The 15185-nt window shown below is 46.6% G+C and overlaps 1 protein-coding gene across 3 annotated transcripts in view; it reads right to left on the reverse strand.

The window, feature by feature from the left end:
- ITCH (itchy E3 ubiquitin protein ligase) overlaps positions 1 to 4168 on the reverse strand; it is a 104207-nt gene extending 100039 nt beyond the window's left edge. For all 3 annotated transcript variants that reach the window (XM_066384044.1, XM_066384043.1, XM_066384042.1), the window contains exon 1: positions 4038 to 4168. The gene's annotated coding sequence lies outside the window, so the exon portion shown is untranslated. The remainder of the gene's footprint in view (positions 1 to 4037) is intronic.
- Between the last annotated feature and the right edge of the window lie 11017 nt (positions 4169 to 15185).

Genomic DNA, 15185 nt, shown 5'->3' on the forward strand with positions numbered 1-15185 from the left:
CTCCTTCAAACTGAACCAGATCTGATGCTAATGAACAATATACTTTGATACCATTAATATATATTGATAGTTTGACAATACTGTGCAGATTTGCTAGTGTGTTCTTTTGACAGATAATGAGCCTTCCCCAGACTTACCCTAAAAAAGTCCTCATCCAAAATCATGTCAAGGCCCAGGCTCAGTGGATACAGCATCAGGCCAGCGGGTGGATATCCCGGGTTCTATCCCTGGTCAGGACACACATGAGAAGCGCCACATGCTTCTCTCTCCCTCCCTCTCCCCTTTCTCTCTCTTGTCCCCTCATGCAGCCAGTGGCTCGACTGGTTCAAGTATAGGCCCCTGGCTCTGAGGATAGCTCAGTTGATTCAAGCATCGGTCCCAGAAAAGGGTTGCCAGGTGGACCCCTGTTGGGGCACAAGCAGGGAGTCTATCTCCTCTCCTCCCACTTAAAAAAATTTTTTTCAATAATATTCCACTAGTAAAAAACTAAATCCACTCTCCTGATTATTCCCAGAGCCTCTCTCCCAAGGTCAAAGCCTTTTCACCTCTCACCTAGACCTCTGCAATAGTCATTCTTCCATCCTTTCACTTATCAGGGCAATCTTTCTAAAAAACCATATGTAGCCTGACCGCGCACTGGCGCAATGGATAGAACGTAGGACTGGGATGCGGAGGACCCAGGTTCGAGACCCCGAGGTCGCCAGCTTGAGCACGGGCTCATCTGGTTTGAGCAAAGCTCACCAGCTTGAACCCAAGGTTGCTGGCTTGAGCAAGGGGTTAACTCAGTCTGCTGACGGCCGGCAGTCAAGGCACATGTGAGATATCAATCAATGAACAACTAAGGTGTTGCAACAAAAAAACTAATGATTGATGCTTCTCATCTCTCTCCATTCCTGCTTGTCTGTCCCTATCTATCCCTCTCTCTGACTCTCTCTGTCACTGTAAAAAAAAAACACACAAAAAAAACCCCCGTATGTATTCATACCACTTTCTTGTTTAAAATAGCACTAGCCCAGTAGTTCAGTTGGTTAGAGCGCCCTCCCAACATGCCAAGGTTGAGCGTTTGATCCCTAGCTGGGGCATATAACAAGAATCAACCAAGGTACCCTAGCTGGATGGCTCAATTAGAGCATTGTCCAAAAGGTTGCCGGTTCAGTTCCCGGTCAGGGCACATACAGGAAGAGACTGATGTTCCTGTCTCTCTCTTGCTTGCTCTTTCCCTTCCTCTCTTTAATATCAGTAAAAAATAAACATTAAAAAAAAAGCATCAACCCCCTGACCTGTGGTGGAGCAGTTGATAAAGCAGTGACCTGGAACGCTGAGGTCGCTAGTTTGAAACCCTGGGCTTGCCTGGTTAAGGCACATATGGGAGTTGATGCTTCCTGCTCCTCCCCCTTTCTCTCTAAAAATGAATTAAAAAATAAAATTTAAAAATTTAAAAAAGAATCGACTAATGAATGCATAGAAAAGTGGAACAACAAACTGATGTTTCTCTCTGCCTTCCTCGTTCTCTAAAAATTAATTTTAAAATATCGATATTGCCGCCCGTGGTGGCGTAGTGGATAAAGCGTCGACCTGGAATGCTGAGGTCACCCGATCCAAACTCCAGGCTTGCCCGGTCAAGGTACATACAAAAAGCAACTACTGCTAGTTGATGCTTCCCACTCTTATCCCCCCCCCTTTCTCTCTCTCTCTCCTCTAAAATCAATAAATTAAACTTTTTAATAAAATGGATATTTATTGCTAACAACAAAAAAGTTAAGTTTTTTTAGCATTATACTTAGAAGTTTCACTGTAATTGCCTCCATTTACCTTTCTGGCCTCATACCCCATAATGCTCTCCTCCCCCATCCCACTCTGTTTCCTGAGAGCTTTTTCTTCCCCAGTCCTGCATTTACACACAGCATTAAGGGGTTTCCTCTGCCTGCCCTGTTCTTCCCTTTCCCTATCTACCACACTCCTGCTCATCATCTAAGACCCAAATCAGGGCACTGTCAGTCCTGCCTCCTTCTCTGGCCAACACTCAGAACTGATCACTTCTGTCCTCCGTGTGTCCACCGTATGGTTTGCCTCAGTGGTTCCCAAAACCATCAGAACTGCCTGGGGTAGATTTTAAAAGTAAATTCTTCAGGTCCAACCCTGAGGTACTAAATGAATCTCAGGAGATGAGAGCCTGGAATTTCTATTTTTAAAAAGTTCCCAGGCGGTTGTGCAGTGGGTAGAGTGTCAGACTGGGATAGGGAGGAGACCCAGGTTAGAGACCCCAAGGTCGCCAGCTTGAGCACGGGCTCATCTGGTTTGAGCAAAGCTCACCAGCTTGGACCCAAGGTCGCTGACTCAAGCAAGGGGTTACTTGGTCTGCTGAAGGCCTGCGGTCAAGGCACTTATGAGAAAGCAATCAATGAACAACTAAGGTGTCGCAACGAAAAACTGATGATTGATGCTTCTCATCTCTCTCCGTTCCTGTCTGTCTGTCTGTCCCTGTCTATCCTTCTCTCTGACTCTGTCTCTGTAAAAAAAAAAAAAAAAAAAAAGTTCTCCTAATTATTCTAAGGGTCAAATTTGGGGACTACTTGCTTGTCTGTCTCTTCCAGTAAGTGTAAAGATGCGTGTGTGTTTTAAAGGAATGTAGAAATGACTTCCACTAAAATGCACTAAAGGAGTACTCTGCCCTTGTTTTTTATTTTGTATCCTATTCTTGTTGACTTGACTCATACTGATTGGACCCATATCCCCCAAACTTGCATTCATTGTTCAAAAAGAAGCAACTGAACTTCCACCTTTCATCTAATCTTTAAAAAAAAACGAAGTTACTATACCGTAAGTAAGCCCATGAATACACAGTGCTGGCTGTCTCAGCAGATCTGCCATTAGAACTTTATTTTGGCTGAATAATAAACCCATCGCCGATTCTGAGCGTGGGAATACACACTGCCTTTACATACTTCGTAAACTCGATGTGCATTAATAACTGATGCCGGAGACCCCAAGTGCAATGATAGCCGGTTGACTCCAGTGCCTCAGTAATTAAAAAAAAAAAAATTTCCCATTCTCCCTTGCCCACCCCTCACTCCACAAGTAAACTGAAGCTGTAGAGTAATGGCAAAAGACATAACAAGATTGACACAATATAACCAAGAAAACAAGCCGAGCTGTTCCTGGGGAATCCTGAATTCTTTCGGGTAGTTTGCAAGCTCACCTGGTTACGTTTCTAATTTCAGGGCCACCCTCGGGGCACAGAGCCTTTATTTTTCTCTAAATCGAGGCTCCGAACTAAGCCTGAAAATTTGAGTTCCTTACAAAGTCACGTCCTCATCACGTTTCGACCCTGGGAATACGTTCACGGCTACTTTTTTTCTTTTCTCTACTAAAGAAAAGGGTACTCTAAGGAGAGAGGACAGTGACAGTTCCACGTCGGCAAAACTTAGCGCCGGGAGGCGCCGGCGGGGCCGTGGCCGAAGCGGGCACCTCGGAGGGCGCCGGGACGGGACCACCACGCCGGGGGACAATGGAGGGAGGCCAGCGGAGACGAGGGGAAGCAGCCGCTGTGCTAGGGCGCCCTCGCGACTGGGGGCTCCAAAAGGTCTCGGCAAGGCCAGCGGGGTGGCAGGTGGGCCCAGCCACCGCCCCTTAAAGGGCCACGTCGCTCGCGCCGGCCGCTGCCGCCGGGCCCCGCGCAGAGGCCGGGCCGCGGGAGGGTGGCCCCGGGCAGCGCTGAGGGACGCGGGGCCGGATCCGGGCGCTTCCCGCTGCCGCCCAGCCCTCCCACAACGGGGCGGCAGCGAGGCGAGGAGCTCCGGGCGCCTCGGCCTGACAGTGGCCCGTCGGCGCGTCGGGCCGTCCCACCCCCCACCCGGCCCCAGGCACCAGCCCGAGCTCCCCGCGCCCCCACGGGCACCGGCTCTCAGGGGAAGACGGAGCAGCCGCGCCTGTCGGTCCCGGCCTGCGCGCCGCGCACCTCCACCCCTCGTTCTTCTCGGGCACTCTTAGGCCCCCTCTCCCCAGAGGTAACCCCGGCCCGCCAGGGGGGTGTTTACCGGGACTCGGGGCGGCGGCGACTCCTCAGTCCCTCGACTAAGATGGCAGCCGGTCCCGAGCCCCGACCACAGCGACTATATCGAGTTGGCGGCCACCGCGCAGGCGCCTCCAGCTCGGTAGCGATTCGCACTACAATCCCCAGAAGGCCTTGCGTACTGGCCGCCTGCCCCAACTGGTGGTTCCACTAAAATCGGTTTGTTTGCCCCCAGGTGAGAGGGACTTTTGGACTGTTCCCAGTGCCTCTACACAGCACCTGAGCCTCTAGAGACTTTAGCTGTGGTCCCCAAACCATAGCGTGAATTTAAATCGCCTGAAGTTGTTAAATCTTAGACTGCTGGGCCCTACCCCCAGAGTTTCTCATTCGGCAGCTCTGGAATGGGATCTAATCATTTGCAACCATTGGATTACACCTTAGTCCTTAATAAAGTACACTCCAGAGTTAACATTGACTGGGTTCAAATCCATCTTTTAATAGGGTGCGCTTAGGGAAGATGAAAACAGCTTACACATAATTGGTTCCAACCTGGGAAGTGTTCTAAGAGCTGATCAATAAGCTTCTTCAATTCTCACAGCAAACCTACAAGGGAAGTACCTTCCTTATCCTCCCTTTACAAATGCATTAGCCAGCTTGTCTGGCTTCAGAGTCCGTCCTCTTAACCTCCTTCATGGGTTCTCTGGGAGAATGAATAGGCTGTGTGTGTAGGCTTAGAGACACAACCAGGTACTTAGTGACCTTTGTTACTATTGTTTAGCATGTTTCCTCCTAATGAAAATAATCTTTTACCATTTGGAAATCACTCTTTCTAAGTACTTTTTTTTTTTTTTTTTTTTGAGAATGGCAGGGAGAGAAAGACAGGAACGTGGAGCTGCTCCTTTATATGTCCTGACAGGGGAATTCAACCAGCAAGCTCCGTGTTCTGGCGCGACACTCCAACCAAGGGAGCTATCCGGCCTGAGAGCCAAGTACTTTTTATTTTATTTTATTAAAATGTTTATTTTATTGATTTGGAAGAGAGCAGGAGAAAGACAGGAACATCTATTCCTGTGTGCCCTGACCGGAAATCCAACCGGGAACCTTTGCTTTTTGGAACGATGCTCTAAGCCAGGGGTCCCCAAACTACTGCCCGCGGGCCGCATGCGGCCCCCTGAGGCCATTTATCCGGCCCGCCGCACTTCCGGAAGGGGCACCTCTTTCATTGGTGGTCAGTGAGAGGAGCATAGTTCCCATTGAAATACTGGTCAGTTTGTTGATTTAAATTTACTTGTTCTTTATTTTAAATATTGGATTTGTTCCTGTTTTGTTTTTTTACTTTAAAATAAGATATGTGCAGTGTGCATAGGGATTTGTTCATAGTTTTTTTTATAGTCCGGCCCTCCAACGGTCTGAGGGACAGTGAACTGGCCCCCTGTGTAAAAAGTTTGGGGACTCCTGCTCTAAGCAATCCAGCTATCCAGCCAGGGTGCCAAGTACTTTTTAATTGTTCATGTCAGATGTAGTCGACCTTTTTATACCTATCGCCCACTTCTGTATCTCTGTTAGTAGTAAAATTTTCTAACCGCCCACCAGTTCCATAGTAATGGTGATTTATAAAGTAGGGAAATAACTTTATAAATCTTATAAAGCAGAGTTACAGCAAGTTAAAGCATATAATAATAATTACTTACCAAGTATTTATGTCGGATTTTTGCTAAGTTTGGCAGAATCAATCTTTATAAAACAACTTACTATAGTTAAATCTTTTTATTTATACTTTGGTTGCTCCGCTACCACCCACCATGAAAGCTGGAACGCCCACTAATGGGCGGTAGGGACCAGGTTGACTACCACTGGTCCATGTCAATGTTTCTTGAATTGTATCTTAGGATAGCATAGTGACCATCAAAACCACCTGGAAAAAAAAAAACAAAAAAAAAAAACACCTGGAAGATTTGTTAAACCCATTGATTGCTGGGCTCCACCCCTATCATTTCTTTTTTTTTTTTACAGAGAGTCAGAGAGAGGGACATTCAGACAGGAATGGAGAGATAAGAAGCATCAATCATCAGTCTTCATTGCGCATTGCAACCCCCTAGTTGTTCATTGATTGCTCTCTCACATGTGCCCCGACTGTGGGCCTTCAGCAGACCGAGCAAGCCCTTGCTCGAGCCAGTGACCCTGGGTCCAAGCTGGTGAGCCTCTGCTCAAACCAGATGAGCCCGCACTCAAGCCGGCGACCTTGGGGTCTTGAACCTGGGTCCTCGGCATCCCAGTCTGACGCTCTATCCACCGCGCCACGGCCTGGTCAGGCCCTATCATTTCTTATTCAGTAGGTTCCCTTGGGGCGGGCCTGAAATGTGCATTTTTATTCAAGGCCCACATTTGGAGAATCACTGCTATAGGGCACTGTTTCTCAACTTCTTTTTCAATTACAGTTTACATTCAATATTATTTAATATTAGTTTCAGGTGTGCATCATAGTGGTTAGAAAACCATGTACTTGGCTGACCTGTAGTGGCGCAGTGGATAAAGCGTCGACCTGGAAATGCTGAGGTTGCCGGTGCGAAACCCTGGGTTTGCCTGGTCAAGGCACATATGGGAGTTGATGCTTCCAGCTCCTCCCCCCTTCTCTCTCTCTGTCTCTCCCTCCTCTCTAAAATGAATAAATAAAATTAAAAAAAAAAAAAAAGAAAACCATGTACTTTACAAAGGGGTGTCCTGTCCCCCACTCCCACCCTCAATATTTCAAGTACCCTCCTAAAACCATACGTAATTATTACATTATTGACTATATTTCCTATGCTGTACTTTAACATCCCCATGACTATTCTGCAAACATTTTTTTTTTTTTTTAGAGAGGAGAGAGAGTGTGTGTGTGTGAGAGAGAGAGAGAGAGAGAGAGAGAGAGAGACAAGGGGGAGGGAGGAGCAGGAAGCATCAACTCCCGTATGTGCCTTGACCAGGCAAGCCCAGGGTTTTTTTTTTTTGGTTTTTTGTTTTTTTTTGCATTTTTCTGAAGCTGGAAACAGGGAGAGACAGTCAGACAGACTCCCGCATGCGCCCGACCGGGATCCACCCGGCACGCCCACCAGGGGGCGACGCTCTGCCCACCAGGGGGCGATGCTCTGCCCATCCTGGGGGTCGCCATGTTGCGACCAGAGCCACTCTAGCGCCTGAGGCAGAGGCCACAGAGCCATCCCCAGCGCCCGGGCCATCTTTGCTCTAATGGAGCCTTGGCTGCGGGAGGGGAAGAGAGAGACAGAGAGGAAGGAGAGGTGGAGGGGTGGAGAAGCAAATGGGCGCTTCTCCTGTGTGCCCTGGCCGGGAATTGAACCCGGGTCCTCCGCACGCTAGGCCAACGCTCAACCGCTGAGCCAACCGGCCAGGGCCAACATTTTTTTTTTTTAGAGAGGAGAGAGAGACAGAGAGGAAGAGAGAGAGAGAAGGTGGGGAGGAGCTGGAAGCATCAACTCCCATATGTGCCTTGACCAGGCAAGCCCAGGGTTTCGAACCGGCGACCTCAGCATTTCCAGGTCGACGCTTTATCCACTGTACCACCACAGGTCAGGCGGTCCCATGACTATTCTGTAACTATCAATTTATACTTCTGACTACACTCACCCATGCCTCCAACCCCACCCCCTGCAACCATCAGACTGTTCTCTGTATCCATGAGTCTGTTTCAATTTGCTTAGTTTGTTCATTTTGTTCTTTAGATTCCACATCTAAATGACATCATACGGTATTTGTTTCTCTCTAACTGATTCATTTCGCTTAGCATAATACCTTCTAGGTCCATCTATGTTGACACAAATGGTAAGATTTCATTCCGGCCTGACCTGTGGTGGCGCAGTGGATAAAGCATCGACCTAGAAATGCTGAGGTCACCGGTTCGAAACCCTGGGCTTGCCTGGTCAAGCACATATGGGAGTTGATGCTTCCAGCTCCTTCCCCCTTCTCTCTCTCTGTCTCTCTCTCTCCCTCTCTCTCTCTCCTCTCTAAAAAATGAATAAATAAAAATTAAAATAAAAAAAAAGATTTCATTCCTTTTTTAAGACCGAGTAAAATTCCATTGTATATAATACCATAACTTTAAAAAAAATTATTGATTGATTTGAGAGAGAAGGGGGAGAGAGGCAGTGACAGAAAGAGAGAGAGTATACTGGTGGAGAAAAGACACTAGATGGGGCTTTGAAAGCCTGAGATGTAGATGCAAAGAAATCACTTAAGACCTAAGTTCATGGCTCCATCATCTCCCCTTCCCTCTTTAAGACTGTTTCCTCATCTGCAAAAAGAGGTACACAAGTTCCATCCCTCCCAGTGATGGCACAATGGATAGAGCATTAACCCAGAATGCTAAGGTCGCCATTTTGAAACCTGAGGTCACTGGCTTGAGCAAAGGATTGCTGGTTCAATTTGCAGATCACTGGTCTGATCTCTTATGAGAAGCAATCAATGCACAACTAAATGAAGCAACAAGCTAATGCTTCTCTCTCCTTCCTTCTCTCTCTCCCTTCCTGACTCTGTCTCTCACAAAAAAAAGTTATAAAAATAGCCAAAATTAAAGAGGAAGAGACTTGCCTGACCAGGTGGTGGCGCAGTGGATAGAGCGTCAGACTGGGATGCAGAGGACCCAGGTTCGAGACCCTGAGGTCGCCAGCTTGAGCAAGGGCTCATCTGGTTTGAGCAAAAGCTCACCAGCCTGGACCCATGGTCGCTGGCTCCAGCAAGGGGTTACTTGGTCTGCTGAAGGCCGGCGGTCAAGGCACGTATGAGAAAGCAATCAATGAACAACTAAGGTGTTGCAACGCGCAATGAAAAACTAATGATTGATGCTTCTCATCTCTCTCCGTTCCTGTCTATCCCTCTCTCTGACTCACCCTGTCTCTGTACAAAATAAATTAATTAAAGAGGAAGAGACTTGAGAACAATGAAGACGCTTCCAGCTCACAGCTGTTTACATCCTGAAATCACTACTCACTTATTAGACTTTTAAAAAACTTATTATTGCCTAACCAGGTGGTGGCGCAGTGGATAGAGCGCCGGACTGGGATGCCGAGGACTCAGGTTCGAGACCCTGAGGTCGCCAGCTTGAGCGCAAGCTCATCTGGTTTGAGCAAAGCTCACCAGCTTGGACCCAAGGTCGCTAGCTTGAGCAAGAGGTTACTCGGTCTTCTGTAGCCCCACAGTCAAGGCACATATGAGAAAGCAATCAATGAACAATTAAAGTGCCACAATAAAAAACTGATGATTGATGCTTCTCATCTCTTTCCGTTCCTGTCTGTCCCTATCTATCCCTCTCTGTGACTCTCTCTCTGTCTCTGAAAACAAGACATTTATTGATTTTAGAGAGAGAGACAAAAATATCAATCTGTTCCTGTATGTGTCCTGACTGGGGACCAAACCCACAACCTTGGTGTATCTAGACAACACTATAACCAACTAAGCAACCAGACCAGGGCCTACTTACTGGATTTTAAAATGCTATTGTGTCTTTATATATGCAGTTTTCACAATAAAAATGTATGTCATAGATACCAATTTCATGACCGAGAACAGTTGAATTAGCTAACCACAAAGAGGAACAGCTCTATGGTGAGTCACACCTGTTTCTATGCAGCCCACCTTCTTGATGACTTCCCGCTGTTATGTAGATTTTAAAGATCTACTGGAAGTGTTTTTTTTGTTTGTTTTTTTTGGGGGTTTTTTGTTTTTACAGAGACAGAGAGAGAGAGTCAGAGAGAGGGACAGACAGGGATAGACAAGAATGGAGAGATGAGAAGCATCAATTATTAGTTTTTCGTTGCGCATTGCAACACCTTAGTTGTTCATTGACCGCGGGCCTTCAGCAGACCGAGTAACCCCTTGCTCAAGCCAGCAACCTTGGGTCCAAGCTGGTGAGCTTTTGCTCAAACCAGATGAGCCCTCGCTCAATTTGGCGACCTAGGGGCCTCGAACCTGGGTTCTCTGCATCCCAGTCTGATGCTCTATCCACTGCGCCATCGCCAGGTCAGGCTAGAAGTCATTTTTATAAAAGCCACCGATTTTTAAAAGTTACTGAACATGGAAATAGCAGTTCTGTGCCCTGGCCGGATAGTTCAGTTGGTTAGAGCATCGTCCTGAAGTGCCGAGGTTGCCGCTTTGATCCCTGGTCAGGGCATGTACAGGAACAGATCGGTGTTTCTCTCTCTCTCTTTCTCTCTCTCTCTCCCCCTTACTCTCTAAAACCAATAAATATGAAGAAAAAGAAAACAGCAGTTCTGTGATGTGTGTCTTCCATTCTTATTCCAGAACATTTATTGTAATATAAGTTAAATCAATTTCCTTGATTTCACAAGTAGAGAAAGACACTAAATGAACTGGAATTCCAATGATGGCCTTGGACAGGGAGTCACGCCTTTCTGCAGTCGCTCAGGGCCCCCTTTGGCTCAGGCCACTCGTGCAGCCTTCACAGGGTGGCTCCTGCAGTTGGTGGTCTGAGCGTGGATGCCCTGTATGGTGGATGCCCCCTGTGGTGGGCGCTGCTATCCTCCCACAGGGACCGAGGTTGGCTCAGATTCCACACAGCAAAGCCATCAAAACACACCTTTTTAGAGGCCTTCGGGTTTGAAAAACTGGATTTGGCTGTAGGATCTTTTTACACGTTCCAAGTGGCCTTTTGTACAATGAAGTTTAGAATTCAGGAATCAGAGGATGTGCTTCCCAGGTTAGCACAAGGTCTCCCAGGTTACCTTTCCAGCTGCTGACATAGGGAAGCATAGCATGTACTCTCTCCCTTTCTGGCTGTTTCCCTGTACATGTTATTTGTTAAAATAAATTTCCCCTCCTGTTCAAACTGACAGCTTGCTTAATAAATTCTAGATTATTTTTTAAAGATTTTATTTATTGCCTAACCAGGCAGTGTCACAGTGGATAGAGCGTAGGACTGGGACACAAAGGATCCAGGTTTGAAACCCCGAGGTCACTGGCTTGAGTGCAGGCTCATCCGGCTTGAGTGTGGGCTCATCGGGCTTGAGCGCAGTCACTGGCTTGAGTGTGGGATCATAGACGTGACCCCATAGTTGCTGGCTTGAGCCCAAGGTCATAGCTTGAGCAAGGGGTTACTCGCTCTGCTGCAGCCTTCCTCTCCATCAAGGCACATATGAGAAAGCAATCAATGAACAATTAAGGTGCCACAACAAAGACTTGATCAGGGGTCCCCAAACTACGGCCCGCGGGCCGCATGCGGCCCCGAGGCCATTTATCCGGCCCCCACCGCACTTCCGGAAGGGGCACCTCTTTCATTGGTGGTCAGCGAGAGGAGCATAGTTCCCATTGAAATACTGGTCAGTTTGTTGATTTAAATTTACTTGTTCTTTATTTTAAATATTGTATTTGTTTCCGTTTTTGTTTTTTTACTTTAAAATAAGATATGTGCAGTGTGCATAGGGATTTGTTCATAGTTTTTTTTATAGTCCGGCCCTCCAACGGTCTGAGGGACAGTGAACTGGCCCCCTGTGTAAAAAGTTTGGGGACCCCTTGACTTGATGCTTCTCATCTCTCTCCCTTCCTGTCTCTCTGTCCCTGTCTGTCCCTCTCTCTGTCTCTCTGCCTGTCTCTGTCACACACAAAAAAAGATTTTATTTATTGACTGATCTGTGGTGGCGGAATAGATAAAGCGTCAATCTGGAATACTGAGATCGCAGGTTCGAAACCCTGGGCTTGCCCGGTCAAGGCACATATGGGAGTTGATGCTTCCTGCTCCTCCCCCCGCCCCCGTATCTCTCTGTCTCTCTGTCTAAAATGAATAAATAAATTTAAAAAATTTTTAAAGATTTTATTAATTTTACAGAGAGAGGAGAGAAAGGGGTTGGGGAGCATGAAGTATCAACTCATAGTTGCTTCATTTTATTTTTTAATTTTTTAAGTTTTATTTAGTTAGTTTTTACAGAGACAGAGAGTGAGTCAGAGAGAGGGATAGACAGGGACAGACAGACAGGAACAGAGAGAGATGAGAAGCATCAATCATTAGTTTTTCATTGCGCGTTGCAACACCTTAGTTGTTCATTGATTGCTTTCTCATATGTGCCTTGACCGCAGGTCTTCAGCAGACCAAGTAAACCCTTGCTGGAGCCAGCGACCTTGAGTTCAAGCTGGTGGGCTTTTCCTCAAACCAGATGAGCCTGCACTCAAGCTGGTGACCTTGGGGTCTGGAACCCGGGTCCTCTGCATCCCAGTCCAACGCTCTATCCACTGCGCCACCGCCTGGTCAGGCTATTTTTTAATTTTTTAATTTTATTTTTTTACAGAGACAGAGAGTCAAGAGTGAGGGATAGACAGGGACAGACAGACAGGAACGGAGAGATGAGAAGCATCAATCATTAGTCTTTCGTTGCACATTGCAACACCTTAGTTGTTCATTGATTGCTCTCTCATATATGCCTTGACCATGGGCCTTCAGCAGACCGAATAACCCCTTGCTCAAGCCAGCGACCTTGGGTCCAAGCTGGCGAGCTTTTTGCTCAAGCCAGATGAGCCTGCACTCAAACTGGCAACCTCAGGGTCTCGAACCTGGGTCCTCCGCATCCCAGTCCAACGCTCCATTCACTGCGCCACCGCCTGGTCAGGCTAGTTGCTTCATTTTAGTGTTCACTGCTTGCTTGTCATACATGCCTTGACCGGGCAAGTCTAGGGTTTCGACCAGCAACCTCAGCCTTCCAGGTCAACGCTCTATCCACTGTGCTACCATAGGCCACGCAATCAATTCTAAAATTACAACAACAAGGAGATGCCATTTTACACCCACCAGAATGGTTATTAAAAAAAAAAAATACTCCAGACATTAACAAAGGTTGGCAAGAATGTAGAAAAACAGGAAGTCTCATACATTGCTGGTAGGAATCTAAAATGCTACAGCCAATTTGGAAGTTTTTTGGTTTCCTAAAAAGTAAAACATAAATTTGTCAAAAGATCTAATAATTCACCTGACCTGTGGTGGCTCAGTGGATAAAGCATCGACTTAGAATGCTGAGGGTGCTGGTTTGAAACCCTGGGCTTGCCTGGTCAAGGCACATATGGGAGTTGATGCTTCCTGCTCCTCCCCCCTTCTCTCTCTCTCTCCTTTCTCTCTAAAAATGAATAAATAAAATCTAAAAAAAAAACAAACCCTAATAATTCCACTTCTACGTATCTACTCAGAAAAAAATAAAAAATATGTCCACCAATGACCTCCATATGAATGTCCACAGCAGCATTATTCATAATAGTCAAATCACTTCTCAGTTTTTTGGCTAAGATCAACTGCAGTATTCAAAATAGTCAAAAAGTGAAAAACAAAAGACAAAACATAACAAAAACCTCAAAAGTCTGCTTTCGGTGGTTAGCTCAGTTGGTTGGAATACCCTCTGACATGCCGAGGTTGTGGGTGCAATCCCAGTCAGGACACACACAAGAATTAACCAATGAATGCATAAATAAGTGGACCAACAAACCTGTATCTCTCTATCTCTCTCTCCAAAAATAAATAATAGCACTGGCTGGATAGCTTGGTTGGTTAGAGCAGTGGTCCCCAACCCCCGGGCCGCGGACCGGTACGGTCCGTGGGCCATTTGGTTCCGGTCCGCAGAGAAAGAATAAATAATTTACATTATTTTTGTTTTATTTATATTTAAGTCTGAACAATGTTTTATTTTTAAAAAATGACCAGATTCCCTCTGTTACATCCGTCTCAGACTCACTCTTGACGCTTGTCTCAGTCACGTGATACATTTATCCGTCCCACCCTAAAGGCCGGTCCGTGAAAATATTTTGTGACATTAAACCAGTCCGTGGCCCAAAAAAGGTTGGGGACCACTGGGTTAGAGCATCATTCCAAAGCACAGAGGTTGCTGGTTCAATCCCTGGTCAGGGCATATTAAAAGGATAAAAGAAAAAAAAAAAAAAAGAACATCAATGTTTCTGTCTCTCTTCCTTCCTCTCTTCTAAAACCAATCAATAAATAAAAAAAGAAAAGAAAAACAGAATTTTAAAAACTAACTGAATTGTTAAGCTAAAAAAAGTGATTGAAGGCCCTGGCTGATTAGCTTAGTCAGAGTGTTCTGAAATGCCAAGATTGTAGGGTTTTTTGTTTTTTGTTTTTTACAGAGACAGAGAGAGAGTCAGAGGGATAGACAGGGACAGACAGACAGGAATGGAGACAGATGAGAAGCATCAATCATTAGTTTTTGGCAAATTCCCTAGCCTCCATGTTTCTTTCCTCGGGGCCAGGGAACCTTGCCGGGCGGGGTGTGCGCTCTGTACTCAATAAAGCCGTTTATTATCCCACAAAAAAAAAAAAAAAAAAAAAAAAAATCATTAGTTTTTTGTTGCGCGTTGAGACTTCTTAGTTGTTCATTGATTGCTTTCTCATATGTGCCTTGACCGTGGGCCTTCAGCAGACCAAGTAACCCCTTGCTGGAGCCAGCGACCCTGGGTCCAAGCTGGTGAGTTTTTGCTCAAGCCAGATGAGCCCGCGCTCAAGCTGGCGACCTCAGGGTCTCGAACCTGGGTCCTTCTACATCCCAGTCCAACGTTCTATCCATTGCGCCACCGCCTGGTCAGGCAAGATTGTAGGTTTTATCTCCTGTGAGGGCACACTTGGAAGCAACCAATCAATGTACAACTAAGTGGACAACTGAATGCTTCTCTCTCCTCTCTTTCTCTCCCCCTCCCCCTCTCTCTCTCTCTCTCTAAAGTCAATCAATCAAAAAACAGCAATTGACCTAAAGAAAAATGTCCAGACAAACCATTAAAATAGGATGTGGACAAATGTTGCTGGGCGCCCACCCAGGGCCATCCATTAGGGTGGCTGGCCTGAGTCTGCTTGCCTGGTGCCTCCACGCCTTGTTCTGCCTAGCCTGGGCAAGGACAGAGGCTGGGCCCCTGGACCCTGAGCCTTCCAGCCACTGCCCAGCACAATAGATGTAGAAGGAGCTGTCAGGTACTTGTGACCGCTGCCTGGGAAGGTAAGAATGGGCTCATGCCAAACACAGAGCTCCCAGGTGGCCTCACAGTCCAGCCCAGTTGGAGCATCATCTCGATATGCAAAGGTTGTGGGTTGGATCCCCAGTCAGGGCACAAACAGGAACAGACTGATGTTTCTGTGTTTGTCTCTCTCCCTAAAATCAATCAATAAATTTAAAAAGAAATAAAA

Source organism: Saccopteryx leptura, chromosome 5 (genome assembly GCF_036850995.1).
Source record: "Saccopteryx leptura isolate mSacLep1 chromosome 5, mSacLep1_pri_phased_curated, whole genome shotgun sequence".
Taxonomy (NCBI): domain Eukaryota; kingdom Metazoa; phylum Chordata; class Mammalia; order Chiroptera; family Emballonuridae; genus Saccopteryx; species Saccopteryx leptura.